Source organism: Bison bison, unplaced genomic scaffold (genome assembly GCF_000754665.1).
Source record: "Bison bison bison isolate TAMUID 2011002044 unplaced genomic scaffold, Bison_UMD1.0 scf7180017864464, whole genome shotgun sequence".
NCBI lineage: Eukaryota > Metazoa > Chordata > Mammalia > Artiodactyla > Bovidae > Bison > Bison bison.
This window is the reverse complement of record NW_011495025.1, coordinates 5,813,480-5,835,022: the sequence shown is the minus strand read 5'-3', so window position 1 is coordinate 5,835,022 and position 21,543 is coordinate 5,813,480. Positions and strand designations below refer to the sequence as shown.

General features: G+C 40.9%; 1 protein-coding gene across 1 annotated transcript in view; it reads left to right on the top strand.

Moving 5' to 3' along the window:
- HERC3 (HECT and RLD domain containing E3 ubiquitin protein ligase 3) overlaps positions 1–21,543 on the top strand; it is a 200,535-nt gene that overhangs the window by 32,976 nt on the left and 146,016 nt on the right. The gene's annotated exons all lie outside the window — the stretch shown is intronic.

Here is a 21,543-nt window from a genome sequence, read left to right as displayed (position 1 = left end):
CTCCAGTGTTCTTGCCTAGAGAATCCCAGGGACGGGGGAGCCTCGTGGGCTGCCGTCTATGGGGTCACACAGAGTCTGACACAACTGAAGCGACTTAGCAGCAGCAGCAGCAGCAGCAACATCATGTCCTTGAGCTTCACGTCAGTTTTACATTTGAAAGTTCCCAGTTCTCAAATTTTCTTATATGCACAATAAATTCTTACTAAATACTACTTACTGATCTTGTGGTTTTTATTTTGCTCTTCCTGGATTTTTGACTGTGTCTTTCCGAAACATATATACTGAAGCCTTAACTCCTAGTACCTCTGAATGTGACTCTACGTGGAGGTAGGGTCTTTAAAGAGGCAGTCAAGTTAAAATGAGTTGGGTGGGCTCTAATCCAGTCTGACTGGTGTCCTCCTAAGAAGAGGAAGTTGGGACAGAGACACACACAGAGGGAAGACCGTGTAAAGACACAGGGAGAAGACAGCCGCCTAGAAGCTCAGGAAAGAGACCTCAGAAGAAGCCAAGCCTGCCAGCACCTTGCTGTCAGACTTCTAACCTCCAGAATTGTGAGAAAACAAGTTTTTGTTGTTTAAACCACTCCGTCTGTGGTACGGTACTTTGTTACGGCAGCCCTAGCAAAACTACAGTTGGTTTCCAAGTATGTGCTGAAAGGTTTGTGTTTCCAATGAGGACACATTCAAGTTAAATTGAATAGAGTACTGCACCAAAGAGGAAGTCCTCCAAAATAATTGATTTTGACAGTGTAGTTTTCCTGATAGCATCAGTTTTACTGCACCAAGGAATAGGTGCTCAGAAATCCAGGGTTATGGTCACTGTTCAGTTGGTGGCAGTTAATGAAGTGCACGTGGCTTTAAGCCATTTTCTAACCAAAAAAACCTGATTTATCAATAGGTAAAAATGGTAAAATTGCAGTCTTCTCCTTCATGAAGACTGTAATTAAAGTTACATAAATGGAAACATTTTAATCATAAACTCTACAATCAAAATAAAGTTGGTAATTTGATACTGTTTTTTGAAAAGTTATATTTTGGTAATACCTCTTGGACATAAGATGCAAAAAGTATGGTGTAAGACTAGGGAGAAAAAGAACAGGAAAAGCATTTACTGGATTTTAATTAAAACATTGTTTGTTGAGAGTTGCACTTTCTAGAGTGAAAGGAATGTATATGTTATAAAAACTAATTTAAGATTACTCTATGCTCACAAAGAGAAACAGCTGGGTTTTAGCATTTGTGTGTATTTAAGATCAGTGTTCACTGAGAAAAGGAAAATCTATAACCATTTGGAGAAGAAAATGAAAAGTTAGCTTGCTCATCATTCTGTATAAAACATTCTTTATGGGCACATGGAACATAAGCTCATCAGGTTTATAACCCAGCCACTTCCAGTTCTTAGAACACTTAATCTCTTGATTAGATGGCATTTTTAGTTGAATATTTTATACCCAGAGTTAGAAATTTGTACAATATAATCATTTATCCACATTGCTACAAGGCAGCATCACTAAAGACCCATGAACCATGACCACACGTTCACTCTGACTTTTGGAATTCTGGGCAATTCTGGGGTAGGATGAAAAGATGGTGACTCGAAGAGCGCAGAGCTTCCCTTCACTCCCACATCTTTGCGTTGATTCAAAATCTAATCTAATGACTCTGAGTATCTAGAAAAGGAAAATCCCCACTACACATTTATTGACTGCCTCAAAGGAGATGCTCATGCCTTAATCTTTCCAAATCAAGTCAGCAGGAGTAAAGAGAAAGTAATGATTTGAAAGGACACCTGATTTGTAGCCATGACAGCCTTTGCTAGCTGTCGGCAAACACGCCTGTGATATTCCAAAAATGATGCAAATCTCAGACTCCCCCTCTAAAAATGGTAGAATTTCTGAATCTCTTCAGCCTCCACTAGAAGGAATTTTCACCATCTGTGAAGCAACAAGACACAATTGAAGAATTCAAATAGTTGACAGACCACCTACCTTATGCTGCCAGAAACAGCATAATCCTAATTGAATGCAGATATGAAGACCCTTGTTTTCCCTCTCTACCATGCCTTGAATGTGCAGGCACTGCTTTCTGAGGCAGCCAGATTGCAGGTTCTCTATCCCCGTCCACCTCCACCCCACAAGTCCCTCAATATCCACATGAGAATTGCAGGCCCCTGAAAGCAACTGGGCAGGATTTAGGAAGGAACTAAATGGTCCATTGCTTTCTGGGATGTATAGCGCCCACCATGCCCCCAGCTCCAGAGCAGTAAAAGAAGGGACAAGGATAAGGAGGGTCTTTGTGGCAGTGCCCACTGCAGGATGCACGTTTGTGTACATTACATGCTTTCAGAGGATTTAGAGCTCTGGAAAGTGAAGGAAAGAGAAGATACTGCTTTTTCCTTCAGAGCTGCATTAAATGACATTTTGCTACTAGAAATGGGCCTAGGCCAGGATTTCTCAACCTCTGCACTATTGACATTTGGGGCTGGGCAGACCAGTAACCATGTCAGTAACCATCCCCACTCCCACACCCCGCCCCACCCTGTGAAGAGATGTCCAACACTGTCTCTAGATTATGTTAAATGTCCCTCAGAGCAAAATCACTCCTGGTTGAGAACCACTGGAAGAAGACAAACAAAGACATAATTTAAGAAGAGGTTATTCAGCAAGAAAAAATGACCTACGTATGTAGATCAGAACAGATCACTGAGCTCTAGATAAAGATCTTTAACTCCTGATATTTACTGTGAACACATTGTATGCCAAGTGCTGTTCTAAGCATGTTGCCATGTTATTTCATTTATCCCCAGACCGTGCTATGAGGTAGGTACTCTTATCTCCGTTTTGCTACAGAAGAAATGGAGACACAGAAAGGTAGGGCATGGGCCCACTCTCAAGTCAAATTGAGTCAAATCTGATTCAATCCCAGATAATCTGACTCCAGAGGCAGCTTTCTAATCTCTAAGCTATAACCATGTCCCTGTTCGGGCGCCACCTGCCGGGGACCAGCCCCGGCTGATCCAGGGTACTCGAAGGAGAGACGGCGTCGGCGAGGGTCAGGATACAATAACTTCAATTAGATATTAATTAAAGATATAAAGAGTAATAGAATAAGGATAGCTCAGTAGGAAAATTCAGTGGAGAAAAGAGGCTGAGTAGCTTGGTTTACGCGGGAGACCAATAAAACTTCAAGACAAGAAGTTTGCACCACTTACGTAGGCCGCAGGCGTCCTTCCGTTCTCCCGAAGGAGAGGAGACACTGAGGCCTCCCCGGTCGGATCTTAGAAGCCCAGGCATAATTAGTAAGCATGATGGGTTCCGCGCTCCAGATGGAGACTCAGCCAGAGGGAGAGAGAGACATGGGGAGACCAGTATTTTGAGAAACTGATCCCAATTCTTTATTTTCCAGAGTCTGTTTTTATACACTAAGATGTTATACAAAAGTCACGTGGGGACAGCAGTCCTGACTTTTATTAAAGTCAGGTGCTTCACACAAATGTATACAGAGGTCTTAGGGGTGTTACATCATCTTCTGGCCAGGGGGGCCTGCTGACAATTTACGACCCTCTCCTTGTGACAGTCAGTCAATCAGGACACTTATTTCTCCAGGGCTGATTATTCTCAAAACAGACGCCACCCAAATAAAGTTACATTCCTACAGGGTGAGGGTGTAGTGGGTTTTAGTTAAGGAAAGAATTTACTTAGCCTAAGGTCTAACGTGATTAATATCAAAGGTTAATACTTATTCCTTCTATATATTCATTAATGTGCGTAAGGGCAGGGGATATGGAGACTTAGCAACAAACGTTGGCTCAACAAATGAAAAACCCTTCACCAACACAATTTCTAATTAGCCCACTATACTTATAGTTTTCTAACTTCTCTAAAGAACCTGTTTTTAGAGGGTTTAAAGCATCTCGTGCCTCTCACGGTTGGGAGGCTGTGAGCAATCACATGTGGCCCGACGAGCCTGTCAGGCAGGCTAGAGAACCTTCAGAGGAGTTTGTAGGTTAAAACACTCTTATCACGCCCAGGAATTATTATTAACTGGAGCTCTAGGTTAACTCCTTCTCCGAAAGAGGTGGTGGGGGACAGCCCCCCGTAAAGTCAGAGGTGTAGGTAAGAGCACAAAGTAGTAAAGTAGGCAGGCTCTGGTTATGGGGGTAGACGCTCGAGGATTTCCAGGGGGACTCCTGAGGCTCGATCCCGCCTTTGCGTATGTCGAGCCTCCTTCCTCATGACCTTTGCCATGGGCGGAGTACCTCACTCTGGCCCCCAACATCTGTACAGTCCTTTATAAATTGTGGGGCACTTTCCCGGTTTAATCCTGCCTCTCTCCCTGATTCACCTATATTCCATGGTGGTTTCTTCCTACAGGCTTAACCCCAGGCAGTTTAAGAGTCTATTTTGACTAAGGCAGCAGTACAATTGTAGCACCAGACCTATCCGCTGGGGCCTGGCACTCATCTCAGTCTTTTTATTTAGACTCTGGAATGTCTGAGTTGAACCACAGCCTTCCCCAACTTTCTTCTACATTGGCCTGTTCCCCTGGCTCCTGTATTATTTTCTTTTTAAGTGTTTTAGACAACCTGAATCCCATCCACTTGGCTGAGATTTGATCAATCTAGAATCACCTGCCCCAGTGGTGTTATATTTCCGTGCCCCCTCAGCAGTATATGAGAGTGTACTCTTGAGGCATTGCTCCCCTCGTTGGACTGACTTGCCAAAGATGGACACTGACCTTCATCAAACCTGAAATGGTTGTGCCCCTTGGTCCACAGTATTTAGGGTTAATACTGCCTTACCCTCAGGGACAAACCCTGTTATACAGCCAGTTCCTCTAGTCTGGTCCTTCTCACCCCAGGCTTCCACTGACCTCCCTAGGGAGCCCTCTAAAAGTTCACGCTTGACCTCTCTCCAGTCAAGGTAGGGAAGTAGTTAGCCTTCAATTTTGTTTTTTTTTTTTGTTCGTTTTTGTTAGAAGTTATTTTGATCTTCCAAATAATTTATATAGCATGCATGGTATATCTTTTGATCCCATTTGAGCAAAGCAGCTCAGTGACTTTACCTAATATGGCAGCGCTATTGAAGTGGCGAAGCCAGCACTTAAACCCAGGCCATGAAAACATAGATCTTTAGGGCTTGAAAGGCCTTTAAAAGTCATCTAATCCAACCAAGTAAACGAAACTTGGATCTTCTCCATAACATCTCTGCCAAGTAGTTAACTAGCCTCTGTTTGAATGCCTTCCCTCACAGGACAGCTCAGTTTCATCTTTGGCTAGATCTGACAGTCATTTGTTTAATCATTCTCACATTCTTTAATTCACCAAACAAGTATTTCAGGGCCTAATATGTGCATCATCAGATGTTACGTGGATACTGAAGTAATTTCTGGGAGCAACTTTAGTTACAGATAGAGAATGGAAAGTTCTATACGAGGGCTACTGATAAAGTGCTGTGGAAACTGTTGGAGAGTTTCTTCCTTCCACTGATCTGAAAACTGTCTTACTGTGTAGCTTCCAAAATTTGGTCTTAATTCTATTCTTCTCAGTCATGAGGAAACAAACTACTTTTTTTTTCAACATTGCTAGTGTGTCATCCTTCAGTTGTTTCTCATAAAGAACTTCTCAGATCCCTTTTTCCTCCTGATTACTCCTCCCTGAACCCATTTCAGTTTGTTTATGATTCTCTGAAAGAGTTTCCCTGTAGCTGAAAAGCATGTGATGTGGACTGGTCTGAAGAGAAGTGGAACTATCATTCTCTCATTTTAGATAAAATAATTCTACAGGGCATTAGAACTATTTTGCTTTTTGGAGACCACATTCATCCATTATTGTTTCAAACTCACCTTACTATTACCTAAAACCCATAGTGCCAGGTGCTCTGAAGGTAGTGCAGAGACTAAGATCCCACTCTTAACATGTCTTATCCTGTCAAATTATAATATTGCTCATGTGACTGACCACTTACAACTTAAAGTTAGTTATTATTTTTGATTGAGGTCAAATACACAAAAGGTAAAATCTACCATTTAAACAAATTTTAAATGTACAGTTGGCCAGCATTAAATATATTCACTTTATTGTATGATGGTCACTGCCATACATCTCCAGAACTTTTTCATTGTCCCAAATTGAAGCTCTGTGTCCATTCAACTAACTTCCCTTTCCCCTTCCCCCTGGCCTCTCACAGTGACCATTCTACTTTGTCGCCATGAATTTAACTACTTTAAGTAGCTCATATAACTGGAATCATACAATAGTTGATTTTTTGTGTGTGACTGGCTTATTTCATCTACCATACTGTGTTCAGACTTCATCTATGTTATAGCATGTGTGAATTTCCATCATTTTTAAGGCTGTATAATACTCCATTGTACATACATACTACATTTTGTTTATCCATCCTTCTGTTGATAGACACTTGGGTGAGTTACTTCTAGCTTTTTGCCATTGAAAATAGTACTGCTATGAATGTGGGTGTGCAAATATCTTTTTGAGACCTTACTTTCAATTATTTTGGGTGTATATCCAGAACTGGAATTGCTAGATTGTAAGGAATTAATAATTATTTTTAATCCCTCAGAATGTTTTTTAAAAATGTATTGCTTGGCTCTCCTAGAGCATTTTTGTTTGCTTGTTTGTTTTGTTTTAGATCTCACTTAGACAAGATATCTGAGAACGCAATGGCGACCCACTCCAGTACTCTTGCCTGGAGAATCCCATGCACGGAGGAGCCTCGTAGGCTGCAGTCCATGGGGTCTCAAAGAGTTGGACATGACTGAGCAGCTTCACTTTCACTTTTCACTTTCATGCACTGGAGAAGGAAATGGCAACCCACTCCAGTATTCTTGCCTGGAGAATCCCAGGGACAGAGGAGCCTGGTGGGCTGCCGTCTGTGGGGTCACACAGAGTCGGACACGACTGAAGCAACTTAGCAGCAGCAGCAGACAAGGTATAAAATTTCAGGTCTGGATAAATTTAGCTGAGTTTGTAATCTCCCTTATCAAATCTGATATTTGTTGATGGCTAGTGCCAATTTTTGAAAAGCCTGTCTTGGAATAGTAAGAGCACCAGATGCCAATTATGTATTGAAAAGTATTAAAGATACTAGATACCTATTGGTAAAACACCAATGAAGATATATATTTTTGTATCCTTTTGTATAGGATTTCTCCTTTCCTCACAATGAATAGTCCATGTTCTAGTAGTGTTGGGCCACACGAATAGCATGTCAACGTGACTATGCTAAACATCATGTTGCCCTCGGAGTTTAAAAGATGAATACTGATTTAGTCTCAGTGTCACTTGAGGGCTCCTCCTTACCCTGTCAAATCTGACAAACATCAACAGCTGTCACTGTCTCTCTTGTTTTCTCCCCGACTACTAAAAGCTAGTAGTGCAAGGCTGACGCCATGTCATTAAGAATCAGTTCTCTAAAACAATATAATTTAAGTACTCAGGTAATAACAAGGAACCTTCATCTACAGTGGAGTTCTTATGACTTTTTCCTTTCTAAAATATCAACTTACAGCATCAGACTTTCTTTACATCAGACATTCTATGAAATTGCTTTACATAAGGCTCATATATGTGAAAGACATAAGCTATTGTCACTTCATACCTTTGAAATACGAATCTTTTCACTATATTCCATATCTGTTTAATATTTCACTTAAGTGTACCGTATCCCCTTTTATAAGCAGTGAATCATCAGAATGTTACAGGACTGTCAACAACCTTAGTTCAGTTAATGTTCCCCATGTCATACAGTGTGCTATGGTTGTTGTTTATTGCTAAGTCATATCCGACTCTTTTGCAACCCCGTGGACTGTAGCCCATCAGGCTCCTCTATCCATTGTATTTCTCAGACAAGAATACAGGTTCCTCTGTCCCTGGGATTCCCCAGATAAGAATACTGGAGTGGATTGCCGTTTCCTCTCCAGGGGATGTTCCCAACCCAGGGATCGAACCTTTGTCTTCGGCATTGGCAGGCAGATTCTTTACCACTGAGCCCCCTGGGAAGCTCTTCAGGCAGTGTTCTGGGTGCTGGTATATACTGGTGAGCAAAGTTTAAACATAGCCGCTCCCATAAGGATCTTATACTTTTAGAGGACGGTGTTTACATTCTAAAACCTGTTTGTCTCTCAACCTTCTTCACCTTAGTAAGTGCATCACGGCCATCTAACCAGCTGCTGAAGCCAGAAATCTAGGACTTCTCTTTGGTTTTCCTCTCTCAACCCTCCAGATCCCTTCTGGGCTACCTCCAAAATAGATCGTGGCTACATCTACTTCTCTTAACTCGACTGCCATTATCTGAACCCAAGCCACGGCTGTTTCTAGTCTGGATTCCTATAATCACCTCAATAACCCCCTAACTGGTCTTTCTAGTTCTACTGTTGTTCCCCTTCCGTTCTTTGCCATCTCTCCAGGAACTAGTGATCTATTCAAAACCTTCCAGGGGTTTCTCATTGCACTTGTAATAAAATTAAAACCCCTATAAAGCTCGGCATGATATGTCCCTGCCTTTTCCTCTGCAGTGATCTCCTGCCCCTCCCTTCTCTGCTCACTCTGCCCCAGTCACATTGGCAATCTGGCACTCCTTTCATTGCATAACAACGACAAGCTCTTCTCAGCCACACAACTTTCACATATGCTCTTCCCTCTGCCAGGGATGCTCTTACCCTATTTGGCATCTCTTTACAGCCTTAAAATTTAACCTTATAGGTTTTCTCTTCAGGGAGGAATTCCCTGAAAATGCTGGATAGGTCTCTCCATTAATGGGTTTGTGTGTGTGTGTGTGTAGGGGAAGAGTGTAGAGATCAGTTTAATTGGAGTGAACAATATTGGACCAAAGTAAACTAAGGTCAGGGTCTTGGAATGGGTGAAGACCAGGATGAAGAACTAATTTTTGCTGAATATTTATCACATCTAGAATGACCAAAGGAATTGGGACAGAGGCAGGGGTCAGGAAAGCCAATTAGGAAAATGTTGACATATTCCAGGGGTACAGATAAGGACCAAAACTGGGGCTGAGGAAGAAATGATGTAGAATATTGTCCCCCAAAGATGTTCATGTCCTAATGCCCAGAGCCTGTGAATATACTCTCTTACATGGTAAAAGGGACTTTGCAGATGTGATTGCATGTGTGCGTGCTAAGTCACTTCAGTTGTGTCCAACTCTTTGCGATCCCATGGACTGTAGCCTGCCAGGCTCCTCTGTCCATGGGATTTCCCAGGAAAGAATACTGGAGTGAATTGCTATTTCCTCCTCCAGGGTGTACTCCCAGCCTAGGGACTGAACCTGTGTCTCTTATATCTCCTGCCTTGGCAGGCAGGTTCTTTACCACTAGCACCACCTGGGAAGCCCCACAGAGGTGATTAAGAATCTTGAAATGGGAAATCACCCTAGCCTATCTGGATATTTCTAGTGTAATGACAAAGGTCTTTATAAGAGAGAGGCAGGATGGTCAATGTTAGGAGAACTTTATGTTACAATGGAAATAGAGATTGGAGTAATGTGGACACAAGCTCAGGAATGTGAGCAGCTTCTAGAAACTGCTGTTAGAAACAGATTCTCCTCTGGAGCTTCTAGAAGGAATCAGCCTTGCCAAAACCTTGATTTTATCCCTATAGAAGAGAATAAATTTGTGTTGTTTTAAGTCACTAAGTAGCTGGCAATTTGTTATAAAAAAGGGGCTCAAAGAAATAGAAGCAATAGGAAATTAATACATGGAGGAAGAGATGGATATGAAAGACATTATAAAGAAAAATGGTTTCTGACAAATGACTAGATGAAAGGAGAAGTTCTGAGAATCAAAGTAATTCCAAGATTCTGAGTCTAGATTATGGTGGCATTAATTTCTGGGGGAAAACATGAGTCAATTATATTTTTTTGCCTGTGTTCCAGGGAGGGTATGTAAGATCAAGCCTACCTTATATGGGGGTTTGATTTGGGGGCTTCAGGAAGGGGCCCTTAGGAGGAAAATGCAGCCCCCACATTGCCCAATGATGCTTATGTCCTTTAGATATGTTATATTAGTTAGAGATGAACTCACTTCATTTAAAATTCCCTTCTGGGAGAGAACGGCCAAGTATTATTACATATTACATGTATTATTATTACATATTAGTATGAATGAGCTTAGAAGATTCTTAGATTTGGTAAATGGTTGAGGTAAAGAGTCCATGAACAATCTAGAAATCTTATGTGAGTTATTATTAAATCTTATGTGAATATATGCACCAATTTTGTGGGGACAGCATATAAGTTTCATCAGATTCTCAAAAGGATAGAAGGTCAAAAAAGAAAATTGAGAATCATGCATTAATAGTATGCATAGTCAAGGCTATGGTTTTTCCTGTGGTCATGTATGGATGTGAGAGTTGGACTGTGAAGAAGGCTGAGTGCCGAAGAATTGATGCTTTTGAACTGTGGTATTGGAGAAGACTCTTGAGAGTCCCTTGGACTGCAAGGAGATCCAACCAGTCCATTCTAAAGGAGATCAGCCCTGGGATTTCTTTGGAAGGAATGATGCTAAAGCTGAAACTCCAGTACTTTGGCCACCTCATGTGAAGAGTTGACTCATTGGAAAAGACTCTGATGCTGGGAGGGATTGTGGGCAGGAGGAGAAGGGGACGCCAGAGGATGAGATGGCTGGATGGCATCACTGACTCGATGGACGTGAGTCTGAGTGAACTCCGGGAGTTGGTGATGGACAGGGAGGCCTGGCGTGCTGGGATTCATGGGGTTGCAAAGAGTTGGACACGACTGAGCGACTGATCTGATCTGATAAGAGGACAGAAGGGGATAGGCAAAGAGCAAGAGGAAACAGAAAGGGCAACATATCAGAAATAGATTCACAGACACTGAAAAAAAAATTATGGTTACCAAACACAAAAGATCCCGAATAGCCAAAGCAATCTTTTTTTTTAATTAATTAATTTTTTAATTGAAGGATAATTGCTTTACAGAATTTTGTTGTTTTCTGTCAAACCTCTACATGAATCAGCCATAGGTATAAAATATTCCCTCCCTTTTGAACCTCCCTCCCATTTCCCTCTGCATCCCACCCCTCTAGATTGATACAGAGCCCGTTTGAGTTTCCTTAGACATACAGCAAATTCCCGTTGGCTATCTATTTTACATATGGTAATGTAAGTTTCCATGTTACTCTCTTCATACATCTCACCCTCTCCTCCCCTCTCCCCATGTCCATAAGTCCGTTCTCTGTCTGTTTCTCCATTGCTTCCCTGTAAATAAATTCTTCAGTACCATTTCCCTAAATTCCTTATATAGCCAAAGCAATCTTGAGAAAGAAAAATGGAGCTAGAAGAATCAACCTTTCTGACTTAAGACTATACTGCAAAGCTACAGTCATCAAGACAGTATACTACTGGCACAAAAGCAGAAATATAGCCAATGGAACAAAATATAAAGCCCAGAGATAAACCCTCGCACCTTATCTTTGAAAAGGAAGCCAAAATATACATTGGAGAAAAGATAGCCTCTTCAATAAGTGGTGCTGGGAAAACTGGACAGTTACATGTATAAGAGTGAAACTAGAACACCTCCTAACACCACACATAAAAATAAACTCAAAATGGATTAAAGAGTTAAATGTAAGGCCAGAAATCAAAAAGCTCCTAGAGGAAAACATAGATAGCACACTCCTTGACATAATTATCTATGACCCACCTCATAGAATAATGGAAATAAAACCAACAACAACACAAAAAGAAAAAATAAGTGGAACTTAATTAGAAGCTTTCACACAGCAAAGAAATTATAAACAAGGTGAAAAGACAACCCTCATAATGAGAGAAAATAATAACAAATGAAACAACTAACAAAGGATTAATTTCCAAATTATACAAGCAGCTTATGCAGCTCAATACCAGAAAAATAAACAACTCTATGAAATAGTGGTGGAAGACCTAAAAACATATTTCTCCAAAGAAGACATACAGATGGCTCGTAAGCACATGAAAAGATGCTCAATATCACTCATTATTAGAGAAATGCAAATCAAAACTACAATCAGGTATCACCTTAGACTGGTCAGAATGGCCATCATCAAAAAATCTACAAACAAATTCTGTAGAGAGTGTGGAGAAAAGGGAACCCTCTTGCATTGTTGGTGGGAATATAAATTGATACAGCCACTATGGAGAAAAGTATGGAAATTCCTTAAAAAACTAGGACTAAAACTACTATATGATCCAACAATCCCAATTCTGGGCATATACCTTGAGAAAACCGTAATTGAAAGAGACACATATACCCCAGAGTTCATTAAAGCATTAATTACAATAGCTAGGACATGGAAGCAACCTAGACGTCCATTGACAGATGAATGGGTAAAGAGGTTGTGGTACATGCATACAATGAAATATTACTCGTCCATAGAGAGGAAAGTATTTGAGTCAGTTCTACTGAGGTAGATGAAACTAGAGCCTATTATACAGAATGAAATAAGTCAGAGAAAAACAAATATTGTATATTAACACATATATATGGTATCCAGAAAGATGGTTCTGAAAAACCTATTTTCAGGGCAGCAGTGGAGACGCAGACATAGAGAACAGACTTGTGAACACTTTGGGGGAAGGAGGTGGAGGGACAACTTGAAAGAATAACATTGAAACACGTACATTACTACATGTAAAATAGATAGCCAGTGGGAATTTGCTGTGTGATGCAGGGAGCTCAACCTGGTGATCTCTGACAAAATAGAGGGCTGGGATGGGGTGGGAGGTGGGAGGGAGGTTCAAGGGGGAGGGGACAAATGTATACCTATGCCTGATTAACATAGGGCAGAAACTGACACAATATTGTAAAGCAATTATACTCCAATTAAAAATAAAAAACTATGGGTACCAAAGATAGCAGGGGTAATGAGAGGTAAATTAGGAGTTTAGGATTAACATATACACATTATTATATATATAATAGATAAACAACAAGGATCTACTGTATAGCACAGGGAATAATACTCAATACCTTATAATACCCTATAAGGGAAAAGACCTTTGCCGACAAAGGTCCGTCTAGTAAAAGCTATGGTTTTTCCAGTAGTCATGTATGGATGTGAGACTTGGAACATAAAGAAAGCTGAGCGCTGATGAACTGATGCTTTTGAATTGTGGTGTTGGAGAAGACTCTTGAGAGTCCCTTGGACTGCAAGGAGATCCAACCAGTCAATCCTAAAGGAAATCAGTCCTGAATATTCATTGGAAGGACTGATGCTGAAGCTGAAACTCCAATACTTTGGCCACCTCATGAGAAGAGCTGACTCATTTGAAAAGACCCTGATGCTGGGAAAGATTGAAGGCAGGAGGAGAAGGGGATGACAGAGGATGAGATGGCTGGATGGCATCACCGACTTGATGGACGTGAGTTTGAGTGAACTCTGGGAGTTGGTGATGGACAGGGAGGCCTGGTGTGCTACAGTCCATGGGGTTGCAAAGAGTCGGACATGACTGAGCGACTGAACTGAACTGAAGGGAAAAGAATCTAAAAAAGAATATATATATATATGTAGGTATTACTTTTGTAGCACTATATGTAGGTATTACTTTTGTAGCACAAACTAGATGGCTTAAAACACCAGAAATGTATTATCTCATGATTTTGGAGGGTGAAGCTCAAAATAACAGTTTTGCAGTTGGTTTCTCCTAGAAGCTCTGATGGAGAATCTTTTCTCTGTACCTTTTCCCTCACTTTTGGTGGTTGCTTGGCATTCCTTGACTTGGTCACTCCAGTTTCTATCTCCATCGTCACATGATGCTTTACCTGTGTGTTTCTGTGTGTTCACATGGCCTTCTTATAAGGATACCAGTTGTTGGATTTAGGGCCTTCCTAATCCAGTATGACCTCATCTTAATGGACTCTATTCCAAATATGTTCACATTCTGAAATTTTTATGTAGACATGAATTTTGGAGGGAAATATTTAATCCACGACACCCTCCAACCCATTTACCCTCAGAAATATCAGTACATTTCATCAGAACTTAGTGCTAATAAGGCCCAGGGTGTATGTTTCATTTCAGGTACTGGACAGGTCAGTTTAGTTGGTTCTAGCCTGACAGTTAGATATTTACCTTGAAATTTTATCCAAGTAATTAAAAAGGCAAGGACTTGGATGGAATGGTACAAATCTACCCCTAAAGGCTATGAAAGTGAATGCCTACCTTATGGTTGGTTAGTAAGAACACTTTCTTCGATAACACGTGGGACACGCTGGTACATGTAACAAGGTGGTTGATGGCAAACGTGATTGGACCATAATGGATGCTAGAAATCATTACACTAAAGTTTCTTTTTTTTAGAAAGGGACAATAAATACCTTCTCCAGCTACCGTTCTATTGCTGGATGACACAAATTCTGATGTTTTGCTTTTTAGTTTGCTATGAAACTCGGTGAACCATCAACCCATTGTTACTAGCTTGTGTGTAATGCAACCCATTGTTACTAGCTTGTTCAATGCATTGAACATGAAAATGATTAACAACAGTTTGAATTTGTACAGAACTTCCTTTCTGGAATCCTTTATTTTTGGCAGATATATGGAAGGATTGGGGGAATCATATGATCTCAGACAGAATTTCAGCAAAAGACCAGCCACTTCAATCATACATTTTTATGCATGTAGCTAATTTTCGATATGACTATTTAGAAACAGTTAAGCTGATTTTTAGATGTGTACCACAGGGCTTTTTACTTTACTAGAAGATTTTTTTTTTTGTTCTAGTTGAGACTTATGGTGGCTTACAAAATTAGTACCATAAAGAAAAATGTAAACCAAAACAAACCGAAACAAAACAACCTCATTACTGGTAAGTGGACAGAGGCTACTTAAACACTGCATAGGTACTTAGCTGGTGTTATCCTTTGTTAGAGATATATTGGCAATACATTACAAGAACTTAAAGAGACTGTGTTCTGCCTAACTTAGCATTTGCACTTTTAGGAATTTATCTTAAGGAAATAATCAAGACTGAGGGCAGATATTTTGCTGTGTTCATCATGTGTAGTTATGTTGCACTATTGTTTATAATGGCAAAGGATTGAAAATAATTTAAACATTCAATAAGTGGGAAACAGATTAACTTATAGTATATTTTGTGGATATTTGCATTGTTTAAACTGATGTAGAATAGTATTTAAATCTATTGAAGACATTTAATATATTGTTAAATCCAGAAAAGGCTTCCCAGTTGGACTGGTGGTAAAGAATCTGCCTGCCAGTGCAGAAGACACCAGAAATGCAGGTTCCATCCGTGTCGGGAAGATCCTTTGGAGAAAGAAATGGCACCTTTTCCAGTATTTTTGCCTGCAGAATCCCATGGACAGAGGAGCCTGGTGGGCTACAGTTCATAGCATTGCAAAGAGTTAGACCTGACTGAGTGACTAACACCTTTCACTGCATGCTTGGTTGTGTCTAATGGCACACAAATTCAGAAAGTATGGTGTATACATATAGGATGAAAACAAAATGCCAAAGGCCAATAGAAAGTTATATACCAGTTAATACATTCCCCTTTATACAAGGGGATAGCCATAAGGTTTGGAAACACAAACAATACTGTTTTATTTTATTTTTTTACAGACATATTAAGTAAATTACATTATGTTATAGTATACATCAACTTTACAGATGTAACTGCATTGATTACTTATTTCTTCTGGAGTATGCTAAAAGTATAGGTTTATTTAGTAAAAATGAGAGGGAGAAATCAGGCAACACATTGCAGATGCCTCTGCTAGGATTAAGAAAAGTATTAATGAATCACACTCATTGCAACATGAACTGTGCAATTGCTCCAAGGTTCTATTTCACGCAATCTTCAGGGACAAACCAAAGCTCACCCTAAAGGCATTCTTAGGAAATGCTCAACCATCAAATCTTGTTAATGTTAATTAATTTCCACCTATATGACAGTAGTGAGTTTTTTATATCTAAGGTGCTTGTGTCTCATCCAAATGGCTTGATAAGAACAAATACAAACATAAATTATGAATCGTTTCAAGAAAAACAAAGGATTAGTCATAATGACTGTAGGATCTTTGTAGTCAGGAAGGATGCTTCTTGTCCTCTACATATAGAAGACTTTTAATAAATACTTAAGGATTATTTTATTGATGGCAATATTGATTTATCATATCTTTCTTCCAAGTTATTTTTTCACATTAATAAATTAATGTGATGTATTACAGGACAGTTTTCAATAACCCTAGATAATTTCAGTTCAGTTCAGTCACTCAGTTATGTCTGACTCTTTGCCACCCCATGGACTGCAGCACACCAGGCTTCCCTGTCCATCACCAACTTCTGGAGTTTCCTTAAACTCATGTGCATTGAGTCAGTGATACCATCCAACCATTTCATCTTCTGTCATCCCCTTCTCCTCCTGCCTTCAATCTTTCCCAGCATGAGAGTCTTTTCCAGTGAGTCAGTTCTTTGCATCAGGTCGCCAGAGTATTGAAGCATCTGCTTCAGCATCAGTCCTTCCAATGAATATTCAGGACTGGTTGGATGGCTTTGCAGTTCAAGCGACTCTCAAGAGTCTTCTCCAACACCACAGTTCAAAAGCATCAATTCGTCAGCGCTCAGCTTTCTTTATGTTCCAACTCTCACATCCATACATGATTACTGGAAAAAACATAGCTTTGACTAGATGGACCTTTGTTGGCGAAGTAATGACTCTGTTTTTTAATAAGCTGTCTAGGTTTGTCATAGCTTTTCTTCTGAGAAGCAAGCATCTTTTAATTTCATGGCTGCAGTCATCAACTGCAGTGATTTTGAAGTCCAAGAAAAGAAAGTCTGTCACTCTTTTTATTGTGTTGCCCCATCTATTTGCCATGAAGTGGTGGGACCGGATGCCATGGTCTTCATTTTTTGAATGTTGAGTTTTAAGCCAACTTTCTCACTCTCCTCTTTGACTTTCATCAAAAGGCTCTTTAGTTCCTTTCTGCTTTCTGCCATAAGGGTGCTGTCACCTGCATATCTGAGGTTATTGTTATTTCTCCTGGCAGTCTTGATTCCAGCTTGTGCTTCATCCAGCTTGGCATTTCACATGATGTACTCTGCATATAAGTTAAATAAGCAGGTGACAAAGAATAGCCTTGATGTACTCCTTTCCCAATTTTGAATCAGTCCATTGTTCCATGTCTGGTTCTAACTGTTGCTTCTGACCTGCATACAGGTTTCTCAGGAGGTGGGTAAGGTGGTCTGGTATCCCCATCTCTAAGAATTTTTCACAGTTTGTTGTGATCCAGACAGTCAAAGGCTTTGGCATAGTCAGTAAAGCAGAAGTAGATGTTTTTCTGGAATTCTCTTGGTTTTTCAATGATCCAACAGATGTTGGCAATTTGATCTCTGGTTCTCTACCTTTTCTAAATACAGCTTGTACATCTGGAAGTTCTAGGTTCACATAGTGTTGAACACTAACTTGGAGAATTTTGAGCATTACTTTGGTAGCATGTGAGATGAGTGCAATTGTGCGGTAGTTTGAACGTTCTTTGGAAACATTGCCTTTCTTTGGGATTGGAATGAAAACTGAACTTTTCCAGTCCTGTGGCCACTGCTGAGTTTTCCAAATTTGCTGGCTTATTGAGTGCAGCACTTTCACAACATTATCTTTTAGGATTTGGAATAGGTCAACTGGAATTCTATCACCTCCAGTAGCTTTTTTGTAGTGATGCTTTCTAAGGCTCACTTGACTTTGCATTCCAGGATGTCTGGCTCCAGGTAAGTGATCACACCATCATGGTTATCTGGGTCATAAAGATCTTTTTTTTTGCACAGTTCTTCTATGTATTCTTGCCACCTCTTCTTAATATCTCCCGCTTCTGTTAGGTCCATACCATTTCTGTCCTTTATTGTACCCATCTTTGCATGAAATGTTCTCTTGGTATCTCTAATTTTCTTGAAGAGATCTCTAGTCTTTCCCATGCTATTGTTTCCCCCTATTTCTTTGCACTGATCACTGAGGAAGGTTTTTTTTTTATCTCTTCTTGCTATTCTTTAGAACTCTGCATTCAGATGGGTATATCTTTCCTTTTTTCCTTTGCCTTTTGCTCCTTTTCTTTTCTCAGCTATTTGTAAGGGCTCCTCAGACAACCATCCTGGGAATATATAGGCCTCTTTGATAAACTCTATTAAACAACCAAAAAAATATGAGAACTGTTTTACAACCAATTTTTCCGTTGAGTATTGACTTGACTGACAAAATGTGTAATTTGTTGGAGGCTCTGTGGTACCAAGAAACACTGTTGTGATTGTGTACTTTTACAGGGTGCATACCCATTACCTGCTAAATAATCATTGCTTTCCCTTTCTAGAGATGAAGACACCTGTTCCTCAAAAATATGCCTGTAGGACAGAATATTGTGGATGGCCTGGTTTTTCCCCCCTTTTTTTGGTTTTGGCCACATAGAGAGGCTTGTGGGATCTTTGTTTCCTGACCAGGGGTAGAACTTGGGTCACCACAGTGAAAGCTGCCCAGTCCTAACCACTGGACAGCCAGGAAACTCCCTGTTTCCCCACGTGTTTAATCTGATTTACCAGAAGTTTGTCTCTGTCAAAATTTTACCAAGTTAAAGTTTGTCTGCAGTGTAAGTAAATACAGAGAACAATAATTATTAAACAGTATTCCTACTGCGCTAAAATTTCTTTCAATTCAAAAATAGGCATATGCATTCAAGAAGTTGTGAAGAACGGAGCAAATCAATGTCCGTTCGGGTGGAGGTGCAGCAGGCTTGGGAATGGCCCCTGCCATTGGAGATGCCTTATTGATGCTCAGTGCTTCAGCTGGACCATGTGATCCCTTCTGCTTGTCAAAGGTTATTTTAGACTTTACCCCACTATTTATTTGTTTGTTTGATTATTTATTTTTGGTGTTCCAACAGTTTTTGGGGGAGCCTCCCTTGTGACTCAACTGGTAAAGAATCTGCCTGCAATGCGGGAAACCTGGGTTCAATCCCTGCGTTGGGAAGATCCCTTGGAGAAGGGAAAGGCTACTCACTCCAGTATTCTGGCCTGGAGAATTCCATGGACTGTATAGGACATAGTCCACGGGGTCACAAAGATTCGGACACAACTGAGCAACTTTCACTTCACTCACGACAATTTTTAATATAAACTTTCCAAACACACAAAAAAGTTGGCAGTAATGCATGGTGAACACCCATCTACCTACCATGTTAATCTATACTTAACATTTTTGCTGTACATGATTTATCACATATCTATCCATCCCTTCATTCATCTGTCAGTCCATCTTTTAAAATAAAAATATTTTCAGAATAAGTTGCCAACATCAGATATTGCCTCCTAAATACTTCAGCATACATAGCATTAACTGGAGCTCAATTCTGTTTACAGTTCTTGTTGGGGTTAAATATGTTTTACATGAATGTTTTTCTTTTGGACAATTTCTTATGATTAGTGACTGTCTAGTTCTTATTATGACTATTTGGTTAATGTTTGCCTCTCCCTCCAAGGCTATAGGGACTGTTCCATTTTGATGCTCAGTGTAGAGTGTATCTGGTAGAGAACATGTGGAAGTCAGAAAAAAATGGATGGAAGACAGAGCTACAGAAATAGAAAAAGTAAACCATGGTACCTCTTCAAGCCAGTTTAAATATCTGCTCTTAGGACTATTGTTGTTGCTGGGGTCATTTAAAGCCATTTTGGTAAATGGAGCAGGACATGCTTATTGAGGAAACTGCAATTTTACATTGGTTCAGTTAAGAAATTAAAATGAAGTGGAGTGTGTACAGTCACTGATTATTCTATAAAAGTAAGTTCCCAGGGTTCTGGATGTTTATTTGGTAAGGACCTTTATAGTACCTCAGTTTGTAATTCTGACTACTATCCCAACTCCATACTTGAGCCTCAGGTAACCAACTTTTTTTTCAAGATAAAATTTCATATGAAAAACCACGAGTCAGAGATATTGACCTAAATGCTACTACAAACCTCATATACAGGACATGAAAATAGACTCTTATTCTTTCCTTCTCGACCATGGGGAAACCTCCTTCCCACAGTGATTTCTTTTTGCCATTCCTCCAATTCTTTTTGGTGATACCATCGCTGAATTGGGATTATGTCTTTGTAAGAGACCTGGACTTTTGTGAAGCCGCCACATCTCTGGAGCATAAGGGAATTGTGTTAATCTTGTCCCTGGAGTTTCTAAAAAGGTATCCAGTGTGATTCAAACTTCAAAGGTGGGAATCATTTTCATAGATGACAGTTAGCTACCTGGTAACTGCGATCTTGCTTTCTTGCCTTGTCACAGCAGCGTATGACAACTTGCCACATGTCAGTGACAGCTTATATGCCAGCCAACAGTGCCCCATCCCCAGGATGTATTACTCCCCAAAACTTCTTTTCTGCTTGGTCAATCTAGTTAATTCTCAAAGATAACTGCAGACCTGACCTGATTTGAATGTCCTTGGGAAGAATCTGGCCTCACAGGACCTTCCCAGTTCAAATGGTAGGTTACAAAAATTCTTCCAGGAGTTAAGTCATTCCTTTGAGTTAAAATAGTACTTTCCCTGTATTTCTGTTCTGTGTTGCATATTTAGGGGTATGGGAGGTGGTGCGGTAGACTCATGAAGTCACTTTTATGAGAATGTTTTCTTCACAAGATTATCTGTGGGTCAGACAAGGATCAGGGTAACTCGGAAAGCACTGTGACCTTGGGGAGGAGACGGAAGCTCTGAGATTCAGCGCCAGGGAAAGTAGGGGAGGACAAACTTCTTTATCTATTACTGGGTTTTAGGCCACTTAGTGCCTCTCAGATCTCCCGCTGATTTCTTTTCATGCTTCTCAGCAACCCCGCTAGTCTTCCCCAAGTCCGTGGCTGCTGTTGCTGCGCCGCTTTTCTCTTCCACCCCAACTCTCTGCGAGGTTCCCAGGAAAGCGCCGACCTCCTTCCCGCCTGTCCCATTGCGCAGCCCGGCTTTCGGCTTGGCGCTTCCTCCAGTCCTCCGAAGACGAGTGAAACAAGACTCCTCCATTGTGGATGGAATACAGTGCTTAACGACGCACCCTCAATTGTCACCTCTAGCTTTACCCGCTAGGCCCAAGGCTTCTGACCACCTCCGCACAAACATTAAGACTCAGAGCTCAGAACCTGAAAAACCAACCGCTGATTAGTGTCCCTCCCTTCTCCGCCAGTGAAAAGCAATCCAGTTCCAGCGCTAATGCTCTGTATCTTGCAGTCGGATCTTCGCCGATACAAACCGACGCCGCTGTTCCCTCGCCGAGCCTGAGGTGGTCTTGTCACCGTGGGCTGCCCCCGCCTCCCTCCAGGGCCTGGGCCTTTCCCGGCTACCAGCCCGCCGATCTCGCCGCCCCGCCTCCGGCTCCACCGCGGCCACCATTGGTGTAGGTCCGCCCCAGAAGGAAGCCCATTGGCCGGCCGGGCCGTCCTTTACCCAGCGCATTCCGCCGCCCGCAGGCTTGCGAGGAAACTTCCTTATTATTGTGACGCCGAAATCGGAGAAACCCTAAGCCGGGCCGGGGGAGCTGT